Source organism: Peromyscus maniculatus, chromosome 13 (assembly GCF_049852395.1).
Source record: "Peromyscus maniculatus bairdii isolate BWxNUB_F1_BW_parent chromosome 13, HU_Pman_BW_mat_3.1, whole genome shotgun sequence".
In the NCBI taxonomy this organism is placed as follows: domain Eukaryota; kingdom Metazoa; phylum Chordata; class Mammalia; order Rodentia; family Cricetidae; genus Peromyscus; species Peromyscus maniculatus.
In genome coordinates, this window is record NC_134864.1 from 57,296,650 (window position 1) to 57,322,014 (window position 25,365).

At 51.8% G+C, this 25,365-nt stretch overlaps 1 protein-coding gene and 1 long non-coding RNA gene across 4 annotated transcripts in view; one reads left to right on the forward strand and one right to left on the reverse strand.

The window, feature by feature from the left end:
* Satb2 (SATB homeobox 2) overlaps positions 1–25,365 on the forward strand; it is a 207,669-nt gene that overhangs the window by 12,903 nt on the left and 169,401 nt on the right. Inside the window, exon 2 of one of the 3 annotated variants that reach the window (XM_076550365.1) lies at positions 21,488–21,570. The gene's annotated coding sequence lies outside the window, so the exon portion shown is untranslated. Of the gene's footprint in view, positions 1–21,474; positions 21,571–23,922; positions 24,738–25,365 lie in introns of those variants that run through there. The other 2 variants (XM_042260354.2, XM_006974897.4) reach the window with 2 other exon arrangements.
* LOC143268322 (uncharacterized) lies at positions 9,848–24,155 on the reverse strand. Its single transcript, XR_013044155.1, has 2 exons — positions 24,066–24,155; positions 9,848–10,154 (listed from the first exon to the last, which is right to left on the reverse strand). It is a non-coding gene; the product is annotated as an uncharacterized LOC143268322 (long non-coding RNA).

Here is a 25,365-nt window from a genome sequence, read left to right on the forward strand (position 1 = left end):
AATTGTGGTTGTCACCCTAGAGAGTCCTACCACATATGCTCATCAAATTGTTGCAGTCAGAATAGAGATTCACCCATGGATTTCAGTGTCAGAAGTGTCCCAAATGCCCTGTGTTTACTTGTCTGAAATAAGACTGCATGGAAAGAAGAAAATCTCAAATGCCCTTTGCTTTTGGCTGAGATCACGTAAACTCACCAGTTGTGGAGGTGAGGAAGACGTGGTTCTTAGCTCCAGGATTTTCATGTTTAGCAGGGTATGTGGTAAGTGCTCATGCTTGCTGAATTAAGTATTTGAGGAGATTGTCTGCACTAACACCATCCTCCATTCACCCAGACCCCCAGTTCACTCACTGGGAAAACTTGTCCCTGCTCAGGAGGAGGGAAGTACAGGCTTACACCTTTGACCCGAGAATTCTGGCAAGTTTTCTCATCTACCCAGTTCACCAGCCACTGTCTGCCCACAACTTGACAAGAAACTCTTACTTCAATTACATGTTTTGGGGTTTAAGGTACTATTCCCACTTAAGTATAACTGTGTCTCAGCAGGCAGCAGGGTTGATGAACCCAGAATTAAAAATAACCAGTCAAAAATGCATCTGGGGGTGGGGGCAGGGGCTGGAAAGATGAATCGGCTGTTGAGAACGTTGGCTGCACTTCCAGAGGTCCCAAGTCCAGTTCCCAGCACCCACATAGTAGTTTATAACCATCTATCACTGTAGTCCCAGGGGATCCAATGCCCTTTTCTGGTGTACAAAGGTACATGCAAGACAAAACATCCACACACATAAAACACACAAATAAAGAAATAGTTTTTTTTAAGTATCAGAAGAAAAGAACCAGTCAAAAATGTATCTAGGGGGCTGGAGAGATGACTCAGTGGTTAGGTGCACACTGTTCTGGCAGAGGACCTGGGTTCGGTTCTCAGCACCCATGTTAGAGGTGCTCACAACCGCTTATAACTCCAGCTATCAGGAGATTGGACACCTCTGACCTCCAAGGGCACTGGCACTCAGATGCACCTCTCTGTGCTCACACATATACACATACACTTTTTAAAATAATAAAACCCTTTTTTTTTTTTTAAAGAAATGCCTTTAGTATTCCCAAGCGACTGACTTCACAGCTTAGTGACCCTTAGTGAAGATCGTTTTCCCTTGTGACTGACTGCCCAGCTAGCTGTTAGCTGCAGCTCACTATGGCTGCCCAGCTTCAGGATTGATTAGCATAGCGGTGGCCTGGGGAAAGCGGCGGCCTGGGGAAAGCTTATGGTTCACTGTGTGGGGTATGGTCTCTGCATTCTGCCCATTCGTCCTTACACCATCATCACGTAAGTAATTCCTAAGTCACAACATAATAAGCTGGAGACTTTAGTAACATATCAGTTACTAAACAAAGGAGGATGAAGCATTGTACGTGCCAAGTGTGGAAGACTGGGTGTGCACAGAGTGTGCAGTGGCTGTGAAGGGGAAGAGGAGAGAGGCTGTACTTCTCTCCTTACCACCGAAGACAGTTGATTAATATCTGGTCATGTGGTTGGTGCTTTGGGAGCCCGGGAACGTTGGCTTTGAGGATAACGGAAGCCAAGCTACGCTGGGCAAAAGCTGGAGAGGAGCGGTGACTCATTTTTGTGCCACGCTGTCAAATCTAGCAGCCACTGGCCACAGGAGGCTCTCCAGCCCTGGAATTTGGCTAGTCCAGATTCAAGTGTGCTGAAAATATAAAACGCATGCCATTTTTCAATGGGTTGATGTAGAAAAAAAGAAAGAAAGAAAGAAAGAAAGAAAGAAAGAAAGAAAGAAAGAAAAACAAATTTATCAGGCAACTTTCATATTGATTACTTATAGAATGAATACAATACATTATAGAAATTTGTTTACCTCTCTCTTTTTTTTTTTCTTTTTTTGAAACAAGGTCTCATGTATCCCAGGATAGTCTTAAACTCATTATGTGTGTGAGAATAACGTTGAGTTTCTGATTCTCATGTTTCCAACCCCTGGTTTGCTGGAATTACAGATGTGTGCTACTGCATCTGGTTTATGAGGTGGTGAGGATCAAAAGCAGGGCTTTATGCAAGACAGGCAAGCACCCTAGCAACGGAGCAACATCTCCAGCCCTTACCTATTTTCAAAAAGTGGTCCCTCAAACATTTGAAATTGCGTATATCACATATTTATATTGGACAACATAGCTGATATGACTCAGAAGAGAGACCCCACCCTAGAGGGCGCTGAAGTCCAATGAATGGACAGAGGAACGAGACCAAACTAGGGGAAAGGTGGCCTTTCCCAAGGCCAGTGCCAGGTTCTCCTGTGTGAGCTCACAGTGGGCTCATTTGGACTCTGTTGATGGACCTTTCTTCTCTGACCTCCAGCCCTACAAAACTGAAGTGGGGGGGGGCGGGGGGGGGGTTATACCCATGGCTCTGGTTAGCTTTGGCTTGGGATTCACTTCTGAGTGGTTCCTGCTCTCTCTGATCCCATGTGTGGAATCCACTTTGTACATTTGTAAGATGTTTGATGTGAATTTGATGCCCCAGTAAGGTGGGGAGGGCAACTAATTCTATTAGTCTGTTGACACAGAGATGTCAGACTCAGCATGGTGGTGGATGGATGTCTGTAGTCCTAGCATTTGGGGATGACAGATAGGAGGATAGGAAAGACCAGCCTGAGCTACACAGTGAGACTGGACTGGGCTACTTGAGATCTCTCTCTCTCTCTCTCTCTCTCTCTCTCTCTCTCTCTCTCTCTCTCTCTCTCTCTCACACACACACACACACACACACACACACACACACACACACACAATTTTTTTTCAGGCCATACATTTTATGCGTAAGAATTTGTTTTATTATTTTCAAAAACTGACTGTAGATCGACACACAGATACTGGTGTCGCACAGGAATAACTGGATTTTGCATAATAGTTTACAGTTTTCAATGTCCTTTTCAGCAAATTATCACTTTTAATTGTCACAACATCTTGTGAGGCAGGCAAGGCATCTATAGATTTTTTCATCCATATGTTATAGCTAAGAAACTGAAAAAGAAAGGGTTGCCTTGACCAGCATTTGAAAAGCTGTTAAGTGACAGAGCTGGACGCGGATGGTGGAGGATCTGATGAGATGGCTGGCTTCTCGTCTTTGGTGTCTTTTCCTTGTCTACACAGGGGCACAGAGGTGGGGCTGGTGGAAAATGGTTCACAGCTTCCCGAATTCAAGCAACACCGACCCTGTAAAGATCAGGAAAGTAAAGGTCCCATACTTCAATATTTGAAAGGCACCATTTAGGAATCTGGGGAAAAGACCTACGTGGAGCATTGCTTTCCATTCTGTAGGAATGCCTTTGATGTCCTCTCTCTGTTGAATTCCTTCAGAGACCTCCCTGGGAGCCTGTGTGTAAGGCAGGCTGGTTCTTCTGCCAGTAGAAAGAGGTCTGAGTGGCAGGCTCCAGCAGAGGGTCCTGGGAGCCAACTTCAGGATGAGGCAGAACAAATGCTCGGCTTTTCAAAGATGGGCCATTGGTGGAGGAAGAAACCTTGTAAAGGAATGGTTATAGAAATCTAGGCACAGCGGCTCATGGTTGTAATCCCAGCAGTCTGGGAAGACGAGGCAGGAAGATGGGGCAAGTTTTCGAGCAACCTGAGCTACGCAGTGTGTTTAAAGACAGGCTGAGCTGCACAGAAAGACGCTGTTTGATGATGAGATTTCTACCATGATTGATGATGATGATGATAAAGGTGACAGTAGTGTCATGTGATCTGGACATGTCAGAGAATCTGAAGCAAGTTTTTACCAATTTTTTTTTTTTAATTAAGGTTGTTAGTCTTCAGATGTCAGCCTAGAAGAAGTTAGAAGCATGAAGCAGGGCCTGGTCTTGGCCATCTCTGCATGTGTTTGGAGATTGCCATGTCCACTGGCACACAGATGTTGGCAAAGTAGATTCAGCGACTTGTCATCTAGATGCCAGCAGACCACTGCACAACCAAACTTAAAGCCAGCTGTCCAACAGAGTGACAGGGTTACAGGGGACTCCAGAGACAGTCCTATAAGGGAAGTAAGAGTCGGGAATGGTGACTCTTTGCCTAAGGTCAACTCGGTAGTATGGACTTAAGAACCAAGAGGTAGCCCTAACATGATGGTCAAGAGTACTAGCTCATCTGGGCCTAGCAGCCTAGGTCTGTAATCTCAGGAGGCTGAAGCAGGAAGACCAAAGTTCAAAGTTTACCTGAGTTGAGAGAGTCAGTTCAAGGTCAGCCTCGGCAACTTAGTGAGACCCTCCTCTCTCACAGAGGGGGCAGAAAGTGTGTGTGAGCCAGAGATGGCAGACAACGACTATAAAGCAAGTGTCTTCTGGACACAGCAGGGTAGCTGCACGTGTGCACACACCACAGTTGTGCACCAGACCTCTGCAGTCTCAAGAGAGGACCAATCACAACACAGAGGGGAGGAGTTGGGCATGAAGTCCCGCCCTAGCAGAGGAGATATTGGCAACTGGGAGGAGGGGAAAATTGGTTTTCTCTGAGAGTGTAGCCCCTATTAAGTCAGCCACAGGCCAGCTGGAAGACCATATATCCAAGAATATAGGGACAGCACAAATTGGACTTGGTGAATGGAAAAAAGAAAAGAGAGGACATAAAGTTTGGTAGGTAGGAGAGGGGTGAACTAGGGAGGAAATAAGGGGGATGAACATGATCAGAACATGCTGCACAAAATTCTCCAAGAACATATGTGTGTATGTGTTCTTTATTGTATACAGTGTAGTATATATTGCATATATTTATGAACTTGGGGCGTGGCCAATGGTAGAGTGCTTGCTGAGCATGTGTGCATGAGACTCTGGGTTTGACCCCCAGTGTCATTAAAGAGAAAATAGAAACAAAAAACTTGCCTACAGAATCATATCTGATTCAAACGAGGGCTCTGACAAATATTTGTTCTATGGTATTTGATAAGTTATATATCTTTCTTTAAAAAAAATCTTGTTTCCTCTGCCGGGCGGTGGTGGCGCACACCTTTAATCCCAGCACTCGGGAGGCAGAGGCAGACAGATCTCTGTGAGTTCGAGGCCAGCCTGGGCTACAGAGTAAGATCCAGGAAAGGCACAAAGCTACACAAGAGAAACCCTGTCTCGAAAACCAAAAAAAAAAAAAAAAAAAAAAAAAAAAAAATCTGTTTCCTCAACCATAATATAGGAAGGAAACGTTTCTTCGGTAGAAGGTTGGTGTGTGGAATGCAATAAAATAGTAGTGAAGCATTTGTAGAGAACATATAACATCATCCAATAAATAACATTATTAGAACTCAGTTTGTGTGTGTGTGTGTGTATGTGTGTGTGTGTGTGTGTGTGTGTTTGCATATAAGTGCAGTGCCTGCAGAGACCAGTGGTTAAAGACCCCTCTGAACTTGGAACTACAGACAGGGCGTTAAAACCCAACATGAGTGCTCAGAATTGAACTCAGGTGAACTCGGGTCCTCTACAAGAGCCCCCTGTGTGCTCTAACCACTGAGCCATCTCTTCACACCCCTACTGTGATGTTTTCATGGAAGATTATGTAAATGATATTGCAGAAGATGATTTCATAGTTTACTTATATTAAGTATAGGGTTAAAATTAGCTAGCATGTATGAGATGAGGTGTATAGTGTGTGTGTGTGTGTGTGTGTGTGTGTGTGTGTGTGTGTGCGCGCGCGCGCGCGCGCGCTTGTGTATGGAGATCAGAAAATAACTTCTGAGAATCAGATCTCTACCCCAACCCTGTGATCCAGGATCCAACTTAGGTTACCAAGCTTGGGCAGCCTGGAGCCACGCTCACTGATCCCAGTGTGAGCATTTTAACAAGAAGGCTGTGAGATGGAGATCAATGGGGCAAAGTGAGTCTTCCTAATTCTCTGACACTTTCCAGACCAGGTCAATTGATAAACTCAGATCACCTCAATTCTTTGGATTCTCTGTCACTTTGGTGATATTTTGCTCACACCTTTTTCTTATTCCTTCGGAAGTAAGCCCTTGCCAGCTCTTTACCTGAGTCCAGCTTGTCTTCTAAGTGAATTCCTGGTTCTTTAAGGACAAGCATAGAATCCTGAAAATCCTCTGGCAGAGTTCTAAGCACGTAGTAGGTAGTCCGTTCGTTTTATTTTGAACGCTTCATTCACATCATAGCTGGATGAGTTAGTATGTGTCAGCCCGCATAGGTCATCCTTTCTACAGGTATTTACAGGCTTCCATAGGGATGAGGGTCATGAACACCAAGGGCTACAAAAAGGCCTGAGGTGTCCACAGCAAGCTGACGGCGTGGCCTTGGAAAACATCAGCTGGCCGTAATTTGCCTGCCAGCAGCTCTGTCCGTGAACCTGTGGACTGTTACAGGCACGGCTCTGCTAGGATAAGCTTCTATCCCTAGGAGGCTGTGAGCCTCTCTGTCTTCCCCACACTCCCCCCCTCCACGGCTGTGAATATTCTGTGCATCTGCTTCATTTTCACGGGCACCAGAGGTGTGCTCCTGTCTCTGAGGCGCAGCCCCTGCGCTGTACAGCCTCAGTCTGTGAATGCACCTCCTTGACTATTGTCATTCCGGAGTATGACTTGTGCCCTTGTGCCCTGGACTTAAGTGATCTATTTCCTTGTGCTTTGTGTCTATCATCTGCGTGGTCCAGCGGGATAGGGAGAAGCTCATGGTTGTTCTTACTGTAAGCTAGAGAGGGATGGTGTATTTTTTTTAAAAATGTGCTTGGGGCATTCCCTGGCTCACAACAGCTTGTCTTCATAACTGAGGGGTGCCTTATCATCTATTACCTGTCACTGCTGGACTAATGACAGAACCTGGCAGAAAGAAAGAGCAAGTAGCTCTCGCACTGATGATGTCCCATCCCCTGCTAGCACTGTTTGGCTTTCTGTTAATTATCAACTTCTCTGAACACACTTTTGAAAGTGAGGTGGAGAAGACAGGGTTTTTCTTACAGTATCCTTGTGAGGGCTCCAGGAGATGAAACCAGCAAGACAGATACACAGGACCATTTGTGGCTCTTGTCTGTTACAGTCTTCTCATGATCCCTTAAGGCAGAAAGTAGCTGAGCAGTATAACAAGTGGACCAGCAGCCCAGTGTTTGCCGCGCAGGAGCAGATCTGTGACGCCCCCATCTGATGGGGGCTCCTGATGTCAGCAGCAACCTGAGCTCTTCTGTCCACTCAGTGTGAAGACCGAGTTGCCCACCTCCTTCTCCTTCCTCAGGCTGGAAAACAGCCACGGTAGAACAAATAAAACACCAACAAAACCACTCGGAGGCGGCGGAGAGGGCAAGGCGGAGAGCTGCTGCCTCAGACTCTAGGCTGACTTCATAGCAGCTTAATCACACCAAGAGCCTGGGCCTCAACCTGGAGTTTTCTCTGATGCCGCAAACGAGTATTGATTGGGAGAAAGCAATTGATTTGTGTTAGGTTTGTCGGAGCGAACACGATGCAAGGTCATTGAAGTTTTATTGTCTGAGTATTTTAAACTGATGTAAATATCTAGGCAGAGCTCACAGAGGACACAACAGTGAACCGAAAAGAAGACCCAAACTGAGGGGTGAGTTGGGTGCCTCCGGTCAGGTGTTCCAGGGAATAAGCTGCCTTTCCATCAAAGGCAGTAGTGGGCCCAGCCTATCAAGACCCAACTCAGAGGGTCGACTCAGAAATCTTCAGAAAAGAGGGATACCAAGAGAGAAACAAATAGGTTTTTCACTGCCACTATGGCCACTTTTGCCGAAACCTGGCGAGGTGGGCCTTTGAGGCAACCCTGGAGGCTGTGTGCAGTTGGAACCCGCTGGTTTTTGCATTTGGTCTTGCTGTGAGGAAGAGTACCTCCCTCCTGCTGCTCCGGACCAGCTAGGCCTGCCCCTGTCCCCGGTGACTAGTGCCCACAGAGTGGCCAGAGAACTCAGGCAGAACTGGATTTCAGCAGAGTGGGAATGTATAAACCCGGAAGATCCCCCAGACTGTAAGGTGTGGCTACTTTCTCTTCTGGAACCAGACAGCTCCAGAAAGGGGAAATGGCGTCATCATTTTATTTCTTTGTCATCACCCAACACTATTGGGCACTGTGTGTGTTTAGTACAGACCAGTCAGAGAGCTATTTCTCAGACACCCCAGGGGCCTCTGACCCAGGCCTTAGGAAACCGGGTCCCTCAGCAGGAGCAGAGACTAGAGGGCAGCCTAAGCCTCTTATTCTCTACTCCATGACGACAGAATGCCATACCTTAGCAACTGTATACTAAGAAGCTCCCTATATTAAGCCCAGATTTCTATGGATGACTTTGGCATAGCCTATCTCCATGACACCCTGCTGACTATGGTAGAGCTAAAGTTTAATGAGAGAGAGAGAGAGAGAGAGAGAGAGAGAGAGAGAGAGAGAGAGAGAGAGAGAGAGAGATCATTTTCAGTTTTTGCTATGTTCCAGGAGAGGGTTCCAAGGCAGAGATCCTTTCGGCATCACTCAATGTTTTTTTCACGCGTGTGTGTCTGTGTCTGTGTAAAGGTGTACCACATGTTTGTGGGTGCCCAGAAGAGGGTGTCAGATTCCCAGGAGCTGACAGGTTTAGACCACAGGAAACTCTTCCATCCCCAAGTGAGATGTGGCGTCAGTTTTTTGAACCACAGGAAGCCCTTTCGAAATCAACCTCAAGTGTCAGGCTTTTCAGGGATACCCTGCAGCTTCTGGAACCTCCAGCAGCCTTTCTGGGCTTCCATGTCAGGAAGCAAGAGAAGGGCATCCCATCCTCCTCCCTGTGAGCCTCCTCTTTTCTTCCTGCCCATATCCAATTGGATGCTTAATGGGCTTTGACTTCTAAACGGTTGACATTTGATGGGCAAGTGAAATGACCTGGTTGGGGAAAGGCAGGTGGATGAGCCGAATGATTTCAATGTCATCCCTTCAAAAAGTTCAGCAAACAATACTTCTGAACTGTTGACTGTGTCAGCCAAGTCATTTTGTGTGTGATACAGGGAGTATTGCACATCTCAGCCAACCTGTACCGTTTCCTTCTTCTCCCCCATTCTCCAAGGACTTTGAAGAAGGGAAGTCAATAAATCAATTGGTACCTTGTCCGATATCCATTTCAATGACATCACAGCTCCATTTGCTACAGATCAGACATTGGTTACGGAAAAAGACACAGACATTTCCATTTGTAATGTGTCTCTGCCTTCATGAACACGAATACAAATAAGAATGGTGACATGGAGTCATAAATAGTATTCGTGTGGGCATTGCAAAACTAAAAAGAAGGTAACTATAGAGGGTGCCGGTGCCACTCCTCTTTTATTTATAGGATTTATTACAATGATGATGAAAGTGTCAAATGTAAATGTAGATGATAGCGTTAAATAGCGTGCCTTACGACGTGGAACCTACGCTATCTCACAGGGATAAGGCGCCCTGTCTTCCCAGCTGTGTTAGACCCAGGGCTCTGGAGAAGAGCTCCGGTCTGAACTCTTCCCCTGCAAAGCTGCTCTTTGTCTTCTCTCAAGCACTGTCCTCTGTGAACTGCTGTGGGTGGGCCAGGTGCTCTTTAGGCTTGCTTCCAAGTGTGAGACACTCTGCTTTTGCATCCTCTCTGAAGTGGCTTGGGTGCGGGGGCATTAGGAGGACACCTACCCTGCAGCTGCCGGTGTGCTCCCATGGGAGGACAGATTGGTGTCTATAGAGAGGCTAGTGGTGTGTGTGTGTGTGTGTGTGTGTGTGTGTGTGTGTGTGTGTGTGAGAGAGAGAGAGAGAGAGAGAGAGAGAGAGAGAGAGAGAGAGAGAGAGAGAGAGCACTGACCAGGGAGTCACACTGGGCACAGGGGACATACACTTTAGTTTGTCGCTTTCCACTTGACCCTGGATTTGTGTTCTTTTATTAAAATGTTTAGTTAGCGTACAGAATAGTGGATTTCGTCACCACGCTTTCATACACACCCAGCACAGTACTTCGCATCAGGCCACCCCTTTACTCTGTGTCCTTGCTTCTTTTTCCATGCTGTTCTTAAAACAGTAGTCGTACCTTGAAAGCTTCTAAATCCTCCCTGAAGTCCTTGGGGTCAGGAGAGAGGCTCTGATGCTGTTATTCTTGAGGCACAGCCCGCAGATCTTGGTGCTCCAATTTGTACTGAGGTTACATAAAGCTCCTGGGAATAAAGAGCTTGAGAAAAAGAATGGGAAGGGATTAGATGGCATAGAATATTTAAAACAAGGCTTAAACTACGTGGGACCACCATAGTATGTATGCACCCATGTACGAGTGTGCAGGAAAAAAATACAGAATACCTGCATCTGAACATAGGCAGTCTCCTCGCCAGCTAACACATTCACTTCTGCAACAACCGGAAAGGAACAGCTATCCGGGCACTGGGCTCCCTCCTCCGTTCCAGGCTCAGGTCCAGTCGGCAGGCCATATGAGAAAGCTACCAGCGGAAGGTGCCCCAGGTGGACTCTGGCAAGCCGGGTGACCCTAGGCCGGGACCTAGTAGACACAGCTGCCTCCCTAGCACCTTGTCTTCAAGGGTGAGCTTAGAAACCATGTGGTCCGCCTGTGGCCCTCAGAAGCACTCAGCCTCCCGGGTAACCAGCATTTCCCAGCACAAGCAATTAGCTGTAAATAACACCAGAAGCACCTACTCTGTAAACGGTGGCTAATTGGTGTCCACCGCTAGCCCTCTAACACTAGGGGCAGCTGGAGCCTGAACTGTTGGGAACGTGGTAAGTAAGGCCTACGGAAGATCCTGGGTGCTGTCTGAGGTGGGAATGGCGTGTACCGGGGGTGTTACAACCCTGACACACGAGTTCGGAGGCTTTTCTTAAGTTGCCATAAAGTCAGGGCCACGCTTGAAAAAAGCTGATACGCCCAGTATGCAGAACCCTCTTCTCTGCCTGGGATCCCCGGGTAGTCCGCACACATCATCCTAACTCTGGTTGCCCTGCGAGACCTGGGCAAGGTGAATTCTCAGTTTTCAGGCTTCCGCGCCCTTTTTACTGAGACCCTGGAAGCCAAGATCTCACAGGTGAGGAGGCCCCAGTCAGCCGCTGCTGTCGGTGTCCCTGGTCTTGGGTACTTCCCTCTCTCCTCTTAGATGGGAGTAACGCTCCAAAACGAAGTCATTTAGGGCGGGAAGACTAGGGCTCTGATTCGTTTCAAAGCAGAAGATGTTAGCAGGAGGTCGGGGCGCCAGCTCATTTAGGGGTGCGGCAGTGCCGGCTCCCACAAAGGTTAGCTCTAAATTCAGGTTAGTGCAGGGCGCGCTCTGCTGGGTCAAAGCAGCCGTCAGTTCTGCCAAAGGGCGAGCAGCCCGGGACGCAGTGAGGGATACGACTCAGGGTGATGGGGAGCCGGCTGCTGAGTTGGTCAAATAAGCAAAGTCTAACCCAGCTCCATGGGGCGTTTTCTGGGGAATGCGCAGATAGACTCTAGCTGGCACACACCTTACCGAGTGAGGGAGGGGGGTGGAAAATGAGGGGTAAAAGGTTTGTTCCGCCTCTGAGCGTCTTGTCCTCGCTTCCTGCGTAGGCCAGGCCAGTTCTGCTCCCCCACACCCCCACCCCCGCGCACACATGGCGCAGTGAGTCTCACCTGTTCTTTCCCCACCCTGCTGAGGTAACCACACGCGGACCCCAAGACCCCACGATGCTTTCTGCAGAGGCAGGGCCTAGCCAGAGAATCTGAAGGTGGGACTGGGCCTCAAACTAGGGATCAGGCTCCCAAGAAAGGGAGGGAGGAGGTAGGCACTCTGGGTGTCTCTAGCTGCTTTCCGAGAATCCTAGAAGGGAGCTGCGACCTGTGAGTTAAATAGCCGCTTTGCCTTTCCTATATAGGTTACTCGGGGGTCAAGGGCGCCACTGAAAACAGCAAAGACCCTTTCGAGCCACCCACACTTTATTGCGGTAAGAGGCTGAAGCCAAACTTTGCGACTCTGTGCGCTTCCAGCCTTTCTTCAGGTTTCCCTGGGCGGACCGTGGGGTGCAGTCCGGCTTTAAAGGTCTCTCCAGGGAAGAGGGAGAAGTACTCTTTAGCCAGCCTCCTCTGACTTTTCAGAAAACGCTCACCGTTTGGCAGTCGGGAGATACAGACTTCCTAAACTTACCGCCCCACCTTTCCCTGTTAGTGCTGCATGTCCCCTGTCCCCCACCTCCATCCAAACACACCTTCCTCTAAGCTAACCCCTCCCCAAACTTTATAGGAATAGGGTCCTTGGTGCCAGAGGGGACTAACTGGGTCGTCTGTAGCGGAGCCGAAATAACAGCGCCAAGGAAGGGCTTTTGTGAAATGTTTTTTTCAAGTTGCTGATGTGCGGGACACCGACGAGCTCTGCTTGTCGGCTGGAAAGACGCCCAGTCTGGCAGAAGCGTCCAGCTATGTGTGTGGTTGGAATCGGTCTGGTCTCCGCATCCCTAGCTAGGCTCAAGGCCCTAGGACCCTGGCGGGGTCCAGAACCAGGTTTCTGAGGAAGCTGGAGTGTCAGATTTAGTCTTCTTGCTTCTTTAGGCCTGCGCGGCGACCCCACCGCCAGTCTCCCTCCCCTGGCTCTCCACCCTCCCCTCTTCTCTCCGGTCCCCTTTCCACCTCCCTCCTCCCTCCCTCTTGTGGGCAGGTAGCCCCGAAAGTGAGACACACAGGAGTGGTGAGCGATCTAGGGGCTACCACTTCTGGATTTAGGATCCCCAAGGATCCGGAGACAGGAGGAGATTCAAAGCGGCGTCCGCCCGCGACTCTTTGAAGCGGGGGCATGGTTTACTTCCCCCAGGACGGCGGGGTCAGAGGGAGAACTCCCAGCACCGGGCTCTCTGGGACGGCTCTTTGAGCACGTCAGTTCGTGGCCACGGGATGCAGAACTGGTGAGTGACACTTTTGGTGACGACTACCAGGCTTGGCGGTGCCCTTTTTGGGTTTCAAGATGACTGACTCCGGAGGCTGTAGCGTGGCAGGATCGCCCTGGCCACTGTAGCCTCGCTCTTTCTGGACATTAGGGTGTTCTTTCAGAAATAAGAGTCCAGGCTTCTGCCCTGGGCCCTTTCTAGCCTTGGATAGGCCTTTATTTGTGGCCATGCTGAGGGAACCAAGGCTGTCACATCCCGACGCCCAGCTCCACGGAACCACATTCACAGGCTGGGTCCCCCTTGGTCTGTAAGGTCACCCCTCCCCCCAACCACTTGTCTGAAATTTACCAGATTCCAACCTTAAGGCAAGAAAAAAAGTGTTTCATATACAAACCGATCAGGGTATTTGCAGATAATTGCGAATGTCAAATACTCGGGCGCGATGACAAAGTGCAGAGATTGCCAGGGCCGGCCGGAGCTGGGCCTGCAGGGCGGGGGTTGCTGGGCAGCCTCACCACCTCAATCCTGCCCAGAGGCGGGCCTCGGGGGCGGGGCGGGAGTGTGTGTGTGTGTGTGTGTGTGTGTGTGTGTGTGGGTGTGGGTGTGGGTGTGGGTGTGGGTGTGTGTGTGTGGTGGGGGAAGCACTCGCCAGCATCTGCCCACAGTCCAATTAACCAAGATTGGCTTCTTAGTGCTAGCACCCAGGAGCTCATTCATGTATCCATTCACAGCTGGCTCGCCCTAGCTGGCTCAGCTAACAGGTGAGCCCAGGGTGAATACGGCACCGGATAAGACTGCCCCCTCCACTCTGGGGCCCCTAAACATGAAGTACACAGGCGCCGGGTTCGGGCCTCAAAGGAAAGGCGCTGCCTCTTGGCTCTCCCACGGCTACCCCGACTCCTGTTGCACCCTGTTCCTAAGTAAGACGTGACTCGGGGAGGAGAGTCGCCGGCCACTCTGGGAGCAACAACTTTCTAGTGCCAGGGTTGGTTTTAAACAGAAATAGATTGGAGTCAGGGAAAAAAAAAAAAAGACAAAACTCTAGCCTTCTTGCAAGGGGCCTTGGGGTACCCCTGGAGGAGATTTGTGCATTTAGCCTGCCAAAATGGACCCTTCCAGGGTCTCAGCAGCAGCCAAAAGCGCTGTTTCCTTACTGCTTTTGGTCCAGCCTTCCCCAGATTCCCTCTTCCATGAAGCAAGCAGAAGCAAATCCAATGTCTCGGGCTCCTCTAGTCCTCCTGGAGTGGGGCTAGGCGTGGGAATGGGACGAAGTCGTCTCACTAGACTTAAAAAGTACTGGGGATCAGGTGTCTCTTGCTGATGACACTCTTGCTGATGACACGGTGAAGCTGGTGGTCGAGCTGCGGCTTTTTAGAGGGAAGGGTCTGGGATCTCAAGGGGTCCAAGGACTAGGTTGTTGGTCAAGAGGCTGGAGGTAGAGGGGGGAGGAACAGCAGAGGAGGACTCACCGCTGCCTGCTAACCACAATAACCTACTCCACACCCAGGCTCTTGAGTCCAGGAGTTCTCATCCAACTTTGTGGGGGAAGGGAGTTATCGTAGATCTTCACCCGACCGACCCCTTTCCTTTCGGGGAGAGCGGAAGGACTTCGTGTGGAAAGGGAAGGACGGAGAACGTGTGCGTGGCCGCCGCCCTAAAAATGTGGCATTCCGTTTTGCTGGAGGTTTTCATTGACAAACTAGAGAGCCTTCAGGGCTGGAGCCAGCAACCTAAGAGTTGAGGGAAGGGAAGGCATATCTTGGGGAAAATAGAGAGGCATGTACCCCACTTAGCAGTGAGGAGGACGGGAGCCGCGGCTTGAAGGTGTTGGGATCCAACATTTGAAAAGTCCGATCTGGTCCCCGGAAGTCGGATGCCAGCTCCTTAGCCACCAGCCACCAGGAGCGCTCTGAGCATCCAGCCCTTCAAGCTCCTAACCCGGAAGGCTTCGATCTGGCCTGAAATCCTGACTTTGAGGTCTCTTGGAATCCGAAGAGCAGCTTGTCCTGCCGGGAATTCGCCCAGGTCCAGTGAAGCGGGTGGAGGAAGACAGCCAATGTTTTCAAGAGCCTGGGCGGCCCGCGTGGGGCCGCGAGTGTAGGATGTGATTCTATTTGACTTTCCAAATCAAAGTGCATTGATTGGCGCCTAAAGAGTTCACGGCACATAACTGTCTTAATTAAACCTGCTGTAAACAGACAAATCACGTCTTGCTCTTGCACAGAGAACGTGGGGAAGTAGCAGAGGGCCTGGCAGAGACCAGGCTTGAGGGATGCGCTTAAAAAAAAAGTGCAAACGAGGCAAAACCAGGAAGGGAAGAGAACAAAAGTGGATTTTCTGCATCCCCAGAAAACAGATGAACCGAAACAAAAACTTAGGATAGCAGGGGGTTGTGAAGGACAGCCAGGATTTCCACTGCAGTGCGGTCTGGACTTAAGTCCAGAGGAGGGAACCAGCGGTGGGAAGGCAGGAAGGCAGACTGGTTGAGCAGGCAGAGGTGCCCACTCTGAGGCTCTAGGTTAGCCCGCCTGGGCCCTGCATTTTTCTTCTTAAGTTGCCATTTCCTCCAATCCACACAACAGTGAGAGGATACCTCCTCCGTCCACATGGCCCATGAGGAGAACAAAGGTAACTCACACCGAGCTCCCTGGACACACCCACGGTAGGTAGTGGGCGCTGGAGGAGATGCCCAGTTGAAGGTGATGGGTGTTTGCAGGAGCGTGGTGGAGAGCCAATGGAATGGCAAGTTGTCTGCAAGTAGCCCTCACTGAGGTCCAGAAGAGATGCACTTTCGCTGGAGCTTCGGGGTATGCTGGTGAGCGGAGCGGAGCAGCAGGGGCTGGGGAAATCTTCACAAGGGCGAGAAGGGCCCGGCACTGCTGTGTCGCTGGCCTCCGGATCAAGTAGGCAGAGTCTGCAAAGGTCAGCGGGACGCCTCTTTCCACCTGGAATGTGAAAAGGGGTGGGTCTATCTCGGAATAACCCCACATCTCCGGAAGTTACCTGGCAGAAGCAATCCTCCATAGACTTCAGGTCCCACAGTCTAAAACTATTGGAACAAGGAAAGCCTGTCAATTTCCCAGCTAAGAACGGAAAGGAAAATTACTCCCAAGTATAGTGAAAACACGGGAGACATGAACTCACAGGTTTGGGCACACTTCTGGTAACTTCAGGAGCCAGCACTTTGCCCCCTGGAAAACTTGTATAACATTTCTTTTCTCTGTTTACTTAGCACTCGAACCTATTAATAATGTGCTCGTTAGGCTGATGTCTGGAGACAGTAACTATGCTGCTTGGAGGAAGAATTTAACTTCAGGTAAATTTTAGCACAACACATCTCGAAGTTTTCTCTTTTGAAATCCCGTCTTTAACCTTCATGTGAAAAGGAAGAAAAACAAACGAGAACCCACACGCTTAGTGAAAACCGCTCTTAGATTTGTTTTTAGTTTACAAGATTTTTGTATAGGTGGATACAACCCCAAAGATACTAGTTAATTGGCTATAAACAATTTCTGTACATGGAAAAAAAATCTCCTTTACTTTGAAAAATCAAGGCTTAACTCACAGACTGGAAAATATCCACTCTTGGAAAAGCATGCTTGAAATGGTTAGAAGCAAAAATAAAAATTCAAATTGTGTAATGGCATAGAATTTTTGCTAAAACCAAATTATTACTAAAAATCTACGAGTCCGAATGCAGTGAAAATTAATTAAAAGGAGAACTATTAGGGAAAACGCACAGTTTTTCCCCCTATCACACAAAATGCTAAAGTCTTTTTAGGACCCTTCCTCCTATTTGTGTGTGTGTGTGTGTGTGTGTGTGTGTGTGTGTGTGTGTGTGCTCGCGCGATTTTTCGCTTCCGAAATAACCACAGTTCACCTTTCAAAACTCTCCGCTCCCGAGCGCAATCATATTTGTTCTGTAAGCAAAGGGCTTTGAAAACAAACAGCTTTCCCACATTCACAGTCACACACACCAAATGTAGTGGCCCGTTTTTTTGAAAACGGGGAGGAGAGGAAAGGAGAGGAGAGAAGAAGAGGAGAGAAGAGGAGAAGAGAGAGGAGAGGGAGGGGAAGGGAGGAGAGGACAGAGAGAGGGAAGAGGGGAGAGAGAGGGGGAAAGGGAGAGGGAGAGGGAGAGAGAGAGAGAGAGAGAGAGAGAGAGAGAGAGAGAGAGAGAGAGAGAGAGAGAGAGAGAGAAGCTTAGGTAACCAACAAACCCGATTACTAAGCTTTATTGATACTAAAAGGAAAAGTTCCCCTCGTAAAATTTCTCTGAGCTTATTAGTTATTTAAATCAGCCCGGGGCTGGACCTGCGACGCCTAGGGCACCTTCCTTGGCTCCTGGAGGTGAGCAGCCAACGCCGGCCGGCTCCGCGTTGACCCTACCACTTCTCACTAGGGACTGGGCAAGAGGGGCGAAAGCGAGCGCAGACTGCTGAGGTGAGCCACTTGACCAGGGGTGCCAGGCTCGGCGTGGTCAGATGGCCACGGGGGGGGGGGGATGTGGGGTACCAGGCATCAGAAATGAACCGGTCACCGCTGCTGTTGGGGCTGTGGGAAAGCAGGCCAAGGGGTCACGGAGTGCCGCAATCCAGCTCTCCCGACAGGACAGGCTCTATCTTGGGTGGCGCTGGTGGTCACTGGTCCCAAAGAACCGGATGTGGCCCGGCCTGGAACCCGCGGGTTCGGGCGTCCAGGGCGCGCTCCTGTTATAATCGGGGTGGGCACTAGGTGGATTTACACCTTTCTGGGTCAGCGATTGCTTTCCCCAGGCAGTGCCACTGTGTGTGTGTGTGTGTGTGTGTGTGTGTGTGTGTGTGTGTGTGTGACCCAGGGGGGTGGGCAGAGAATTGAGTGCATTAAAACTGCAGCAGCAGCAGCAGCAACAAGAAATCCCCTTCCTAGCGAAGTCCTCCAAGCTGTTCCCCCCCCGGGGGGGCTCTCACGTCTTGATGTAACTTCAGAGGGGCGCCAGGTGATGGCCAGCTCTGCTGGGTTTGTCCTTCCAAGACACGGGGGGGGGAAGGCACGGGCGGCCGCAGAGGACTGAGGCCCGGGAGGACAGCGGCGACTCAGCCACCTGGACTTTAGTCCGGATGTCAAGCCTTAATGGTCTAAGCGGGTGTCTGGGGGGCTTCCTGCAACCCCGGGGAAAGTGAAAGTTCCAATCCCGGAAGCTTTCTAGGTCCCCCCGAACAGGATACACTGACTATGCGCCTCATCCGTGGTCCCAGTAAGTGCCTAGGACGTGGCGTGCTAGCTGCATCAGCTTTTCCGGGGCGGCTCAGGCTTACTTAGCGCGGGCCCCGAGTCCTGGTGTGCTCTGGCGACTCTGGGGCTAGGACCGCCTGGCATCCAAAGGCCTGAGCTCTCCAGCCCTGGGCTGGGGATAAGTGCGGCTCCGTCGGCCAGGAGTTAGGGATGGAGGTTGGATGACATGCCTTGCGCTTTTTTTTTTTTTGGGGGGGGGGGAGTAGTTTTCATTACAAAAGATTGGGGGCCACGGCCGGCCAGGCTGTTTTGCGTGCGTGTGCGGTCGCAGCATCTTGGGCTTGGGTGGTCTGCTGGTCCCCGAGGCCGGGGGGGTGGGGACCGCACCGGCTCCGCGCCTCATTAACCTGAGGATTCTCGGCGCAGCGCAGAGGGCTCGCCGCAGCGGGCTCCGCCGGTTCCAGCCGCAGCCCACGCGGTGGCGCTGTAGGGAGACGTCGCCTCCACTCTGGGCGGGGACCCCTGGCAGTGACCCGGTCTTGGAGGTGGAGGGGACCTTGACAACCAGCCTTGGCCTCTGGTTCTTCGCTTTGGGCCGGAATTCCTTCGGCCTCCCCGATCGGTGTTTCCCCAAGGAAAAAAAATATAGCCCGTGCAGCCCGCGCAGCTCCAAGATGGGGCCGCGTGGCCGCGGCGGTGCCTTTGGCCTCCTCTCTGCCTCCTGCCTTGTTCATTTCCACCACGTATAGTAGATGTCTACACTTAGATTACATTAGAGGGGCAGTCGTTTTCTCGGGGCACGGCTGCGGAAGGAAAACTACCTTTTAAGACACTTGGAAAAGAACGTCGGATCCAGGGAAGCCCTTGGCGTGGAGGGATACTGCCCTGTGTCGCCAGCCGTGCCTTTCCGGGGCTTCCCACCCGGTGACCGCGAACCTGACATCAACCCTTCGTCCAGGACTCGCCCAGCTCTGAAACCTGTCTCCTCACGACCCTCCTTCTCGGAAGCAGAGCCCACACCAGACGCTCATCTCGGTCACCTAGGACCTCAGAAAGCCAAAGGGCTTCCCAGCCACAGCTCACCGAGTCACCCTGGAGACTCTCCGTCCCCTGGGCTTTGGCCTTGTGGGTTGCCCTGAACTCCGACTCCCAGACACCTTGGCCGCTCGGCTCCCAGGGACTAGTCGCCCACCACCTTTCCCCACTACGTTGCGTCTCCCCCCGGCTCATCTCTGACCAGGCCTCAGTGGCACGTTCCTCTGAGGTCCGTGGGAGAATCCCACTGCGCCGCCCACACCTAGGCCCCTAGAGCGGCTAGGGAAACTGCGAGCCCTTTTATATTTGCCCAGCGCGGGTTGATCTCTTGGGCTCTGATGCCAACGAGGAAGCTGGGTGATAACGAAGTAAGTGTCCCCTGCCCGTGCGTTTTGGTCAGTCCCCAGAGTAGTCTGAGAAAGGGTTTAAGCCATCCCAGTAGACCTGACCTTCCTTCCCAGGCTCGCCCTGGCTCCCCTGCACCCCACCTCCCTGTCCCTGGTCCGCTGGACTTACTGGATTTGCAATCTAAACGCATTGGCATATGCTTCTAAAGTGTTGGTCGCCTAACTTTCCACGGACGGACAGTCCGAAACTGGCTTCAGACATGACGTGGGTATCCTTAGAAAGAAATGACCCCCCCCCCCGCCCCGTCCCCCGTCCCTAGCGGGGCCAGCTACTGGAGAAGCATTTGGCCCGGTTTTGGTTCCTAGAAGCCATTGCCCGCCATGAAGTTTTGAATGAGTATCCTGGGGTGGAAAGAAAAAAATCAGCAGCAACTTTCAAGTGCTCAAAAAGAGGCAGCGCACCTCTGGAAAGGCTTCTTTGCCTGGGTGACCAAACTTGAGAGCCAGAGAGGCAGGGGGTGAATGCCGGGCCTTCCAGAGCCCGAAGTCTGAACGCTGAAGTGCGGTGAGCTTGGCACTAAGTCCTGCCAGGGCAGTCGGGCCTAGGTGGTCCACAGCCAGCACACCACCGAAGGTTGATCTGGGAGGAGGACCCGAAAGGCCAAAAGCTCAGGGGCGACGAGGAGAAATCATACAACATTGTCATTAAAAGTGCAGGCTGTAAGAAGACTTAGGCCTGGGAAGACAGAAAACCAGCCTGGAAAGGAGAACTAGGCGCATTAAACCCGAGCCTAGGAAGTGTCGTTGTTTTTGTTGTTGTTGCTTAAAATAAATAAATAAAAATAACAGCGTGGCTGTGAAAGACGCGACCTTTGACTACATAACATAAGGGGAAAAAATAGGGCCCGGAGAATCCTAGAAAAGTCTGTGTAGATCACCCTCAAAAAAAATGTAGGTCAGAAGCAAACGGAGGAAACATACCCCACCCCCCAACTTTGCGTTCTGAGCATGGGGGCAACTGTTTCCTAATTCGGTGTGTGTGTGTGTGTGTGTGTGTGTGTGTGTAAGTTTTGGATTACTTATTTAAAAAGACAAATGTACTTATACCATTTTTAAAAAGTGTGATTTGTTTCAAAAAATGTTTGGAACTAAACCGTCATAGGGAATACAAAATGAAACCAAACCATTTTTTGAATCATCATCAAATATATTTATTAACTGTTTTTTTAAAATGAAAATCATAACAGAAGTTGTGAAAGTATTATTTAAGATATATCTTACTGGAGGGATTAGAAGTGTTTGAAGTAATTGCTTTAGCTGAAATGAGTCAACGGCTGGGAAAAGCACATGGAACTTGAAACAGAAAAGGCCTTTATTAGGGACAAAACTAAAGGAAAAAATTCACACTGGGCAGACTTGGCAAAACTTTCTAGAATTCTCCTTTTGCTAAACAAGATAAATTTGAAAAACGCCCTACTAAAAATAAATCTGCCAACACTCAAAGTACCATTTTGGTAATAACATCGAATTTGACATTTTTATGTATATTAAATGTAATTTATTTATTTTTTGAAATGTAATTTTAAATAACTTAGACTTTTTTGTCCCAAATGGTAGATTTTCTTTTCATTATCAAAAATAGACATGAGAAATAATGAATTTGAAAGGGTGCAGAATTTAGCCACAATGCACATTTAATTGTACTTAATTGTATACTTTATTTAAATAGACTTTCTAGGGGTTTTTAATAATTTAGAATCAATAGTTCCCTTCAGAGCATAATAAAATATTTACACTTTATAAAATATTAACCGATTAACAATACTGCTGTGTTGTTTATAAGAGTGTAGCTGAAGTCCATAATCATGCTGTTGACACAAGCCTGTGAGGTTGGCAATGTGATCCTAGGAAAATGCAAAGGAAGATTTTTCCGACTGTGATTTTTATAAAATAGCTCATTAATGACTTAGGATAGAATCGTTCCAACCATTCACATCATCAGATATAATAATACTGACGAATCAGACAAAAAAGATCCCTACTAAACGATTTGCATTTTTTCCCCCAGAAGTATTGAAGTCCTAATATCATCAATTCTTCTTAGTTCGTGGTCATTGGGCCAGAGGTGCATCCCGCAGTTTCAACACCAAGGTAAGAAAGGAGACGGGGGACTTATTGTTGTTAATATATAAATAAGATATATGCGTTTCTCATTTTAAAAACAGGCTAAGTTTGACCGTGATAGTTAAGTTTCTGAAACACCCCTTTCGCATTTCGATATGCTAGTACAGATTTTTTTTTTTTTAAAGTTTGTCGATCAAACTTACAGTTTCTTTCTTTGCTTCCAAAACCCTTTTTAGCTACCTTCACTGGCTTATTTACTTGAGTCACTTCGCTTTCAAGGGCTTCGAATTCTCTCTAGCCCCTTTGGTTGGGCATGTTGGTGGGGCACGGAATTTGAGGAAGAAAAATCGGGGCAAAGAAAGAGGCGTCCTAAAACTGCGGTGTCTCCGCGGAGGATTCCTACCCTGCTTGCCCACCTCTGCGTGGCTCAGCTCCCCCGTCGCCTGGGGCTTCGGGTGAAGTTGGTGGGCGGCTCCTGGGAGTGGAACTGAGCGAGTGCTGGGCACCCAGACCTAGGCCGGGGACAGGTTTCGTTTTGGGGACCCCTTTTCTTTCAGAAGCCCTCAGGCCTCGCTGGCCGTGAGCTTGGGGCCCTTGGGGCATGGTGGCGGGGCGGGGGGGGAGGGGGGAGAAAAGCCAGGTGACAAAGCGACTGGACAGCAAGCAGCCTGGTCTCCTGCACCACTCGCCAAAGCCACCGCCACTCGCCCAGCTCAAGGCCGGGGTTTAGAGAACTGCCCCGAGCGCGTTTTCCCGAAACCGAATTTAGTTTGGCCCTCTGGCGCCGCCGTACAGCCAACGCTTCTTAAGGGGGACTAGTGGCTCTGGCAACCCGTGGACGCTGAGTCCTCGGGGTCCTGGGGAACGGGAGGGGGACCCTGGTGCCCAGGAGGGACGGGGGGCGCGGGGGCGCCGCCGGTTCAAGGGGCTGCCCTGGCCCGAAGGCCGGAGAGCACTGATTCCTATTTTCGCCCTCGGAGGTCCGCCAGCGGCGGACGGGCGCCCGGGCACTGGCCGGCGCTTCGCCGGGGCCGCGGCCCCTGCCCACGTGCTTATTCTTAAGGAGGTCCGCGCCGCAGCCGGGCGGCCAGGACAAAAGCGCGGCCCCGAGCCGGGCCGGGGCGGCCAGGGGCTCGTGCCACCTTAACAAGGAGCACCGCCGGCGGGAGCCGGGGAGGCGAGGGCCGCGGGAGTCGGCAAAAGTTTGTAGCTGCCGAGCCCTACCGGGACTGGCTGGGGACGCGCGGGCGCCGCCTCGCTCGTGGGGGGACAGGCTGGGTCCCCGCGGCTCGGCTCGGCTCGGCCCGGCCTCGCAGCACGCCCGGACTCGGTTGTCTTCGGGAGCCCCCCCATGCCGCAACCCGAGGGCGCCCCGGGCCCGCACCGCGGTCCTGGGCTCCGGGCGGCCCGAGCGGTGCGGCTTCGCACCGCCGCCCGCGTGGCCAGAGTGGCAGGGATGCATCCCGACCCCGCGCCCGCCCGCCCGCCCGCCCGCCGAGCCACCCTCGCTCCAGTGCCACCCGCAGCCCGGCGGGCGGTGGCTCGCTCCGGGCGTTCGGGACACCCGGGCTATTGTTTTCGGACCCGCGGCCGCGCCCGATCTCCGGGAGAAGCAAGCGGCCTTCTCCCCACCCCACCCCGCCCACGACCACACTCCGCGCGGCCAGGAGCGCAGCGGGCCCGGCGGGCCGGCTCGGAGCTGATGGGGAGCTCGCCCGCACCGAGAAAAGTTGCTCCGAGGGGCGGAGGCGGTGGGTGGTGGGCGGAGGCGGTGGGTGGGGGAGGCGATCGCCCTCCTATCTCCAAAGTCGAAAGTACTCGGCGCAGTTAGCAGAGCCGGGAGACGAGGCTGCCGCTGCCGCCTCCCGCGCGCCAGTCTGCGCCCCTGCGGCGGCGAGCCGCGACACCGAGCGCCTGCCTGGTCGCCGCAGCCTGCGCGCCGGGACGAGTGCGCCTCGGGGCTGGGCGAGGCGGCTGCTCCCTGGACTTGCCACAAGGAGGAGGACCAGACCCTGGGCCCTGGCGTTCGTCCGCGCCCAGACGCACCCATCCGCCGGCCGTGGCCACCGCCTCGCGCCGCACTCAGTCCTCAGCCATCCGTCCTTCATCGCCCGGTGCATGAGGTCCTTGCCACCCCGCTCCCACCGCCGACTCTCCCCTTCCTCCTCCTTTCTCCCTGCCTCCCACCCCCTCGCCTATCCCTATGCCTCCTCCGCAGCCCGGCTCGTTGTGTCGCCGTGCTCTCAGCGATTGATTGATTGATGTTTAATTTCCTGCCAGGCGGGGCCCCCCTCCCCCCGCAACCTCCCCAGCCCTCCTCCCCGCCCCCCACTCCCCTCCTTCATTGCGGTGGACCAGTCTGGCTTGGGTTTAGATCCGTCCCCCCCATTCCCATCCCGAAATAACCCAGAGACTTCCCCTACCCCCACCCCAAATTATTATTTTGAAGGCGCTAGATCTGGGGACCGAAAGGGGGAGGGGGGGGAGAAATCGGAAACCGAGGACAACCCAAAAGGACTCACTTTGCCTGATGACTCAACGCAACTAATAATCATCTCCCTCTCAGTGTGTCTCTCTCTGCGGCTTGTCAGTGAGTCCGGCTCTGGCTTCTGGCAGAGGCGGCCGCGAGGGGAGAGGTTGGAGGTGACAGCTTGGGCGGCCGCCGCGTTTTTTTCTCTTTGCGCGCGGTCCGGGGGTCTCCGCGCCTTCTCCGTTCTCGGTGGCACGGGTCCCCGCGGCTCCGGCCGCGCCTCCTCTCGAGCTAGCGGCGGTACGAGCCGGCAGCCGCCGCAGCCTCCCAGTCCTCAGCCCTTTCTCCTCTCCAGAACCGGTCTCCTTCCCGAAGGTGTGAAAGGCTCTTTCAGCCCCCTCTCTCCCCCTCCTCTGCCGTCCCCTCCCCCGCTCGCTCGGGTGCCCCTTAGGAGGAGTCCTCCTTTCCCTCTCCTCCTCCTCCCTCCTCCCCCCCCACCCCCTACCCCCCCATCATCATAACAACCATCTCGGAACAGAAGACACCCTGACCCAGGACCTTAAACACTAGGACCCGGGGAAGAGGAAAAGGAAAGGGGAAAGAGGAAAGAGAAAGGAAGACTAGGACAGAACTGCAGATCACCAGAAACTTTCCACCCTGGATTCTCTACTTTTGCTCCATGGACAGAGCCCCAGCCAGCCAAGTTTCAGACAGACCGTGAGCAGTAAGTACGCTGGGGCCAGGGCTCCCGCGCCGCGCCCGGAGTTCGGGAAGCCCGGGGCGCGCTAAGTTCCCGGCTGATCGCGGCTCCGGCTCTCGGGCGTCCCTAGGCGAAGCCGGGGAGTGCCGTGGAACCCTCTCTCGCTACCCGTCGGCGCACTCCCTACCTCTCTTGCATTCTTCCTTCCCCCCCTCGGTCACCCCCACCGTGTCTCTTCGGTACCCGTGGCGACTCGGCTTCTCCAGCGTCCGTAGCGCCCCGGAGGATTCTCAGCGCCCCAGGTGTATTCGGGGCTTCCTCTCGCGGGTGCCAGTGACAATTCGGGCGCTGTTTCATCAGGTGTTTTCCCTTCTTCCGGGTCACTCCTCTAAAATTGTAGAGTGCGGAGAACTGCGTGGAGCGCTGCGCGCCTAAGGACCCCGAGAAAAACTTCCCAGATTTAGAAATTAGGATTAATGGGGGCTGCTCCTGCACCCAGCGATCTAAATTTCCTTTTCTTATGTTCTAATGCTTATTGGCTTTTAAAAAAGCACTCCGGATCAGATGAAGATAAGAATTCTCCGAAATAATAATTGTAATCTTGTGATGGAGGATAGCCTCTACAAACCTCAGAATGTTTGGGATGCTCATT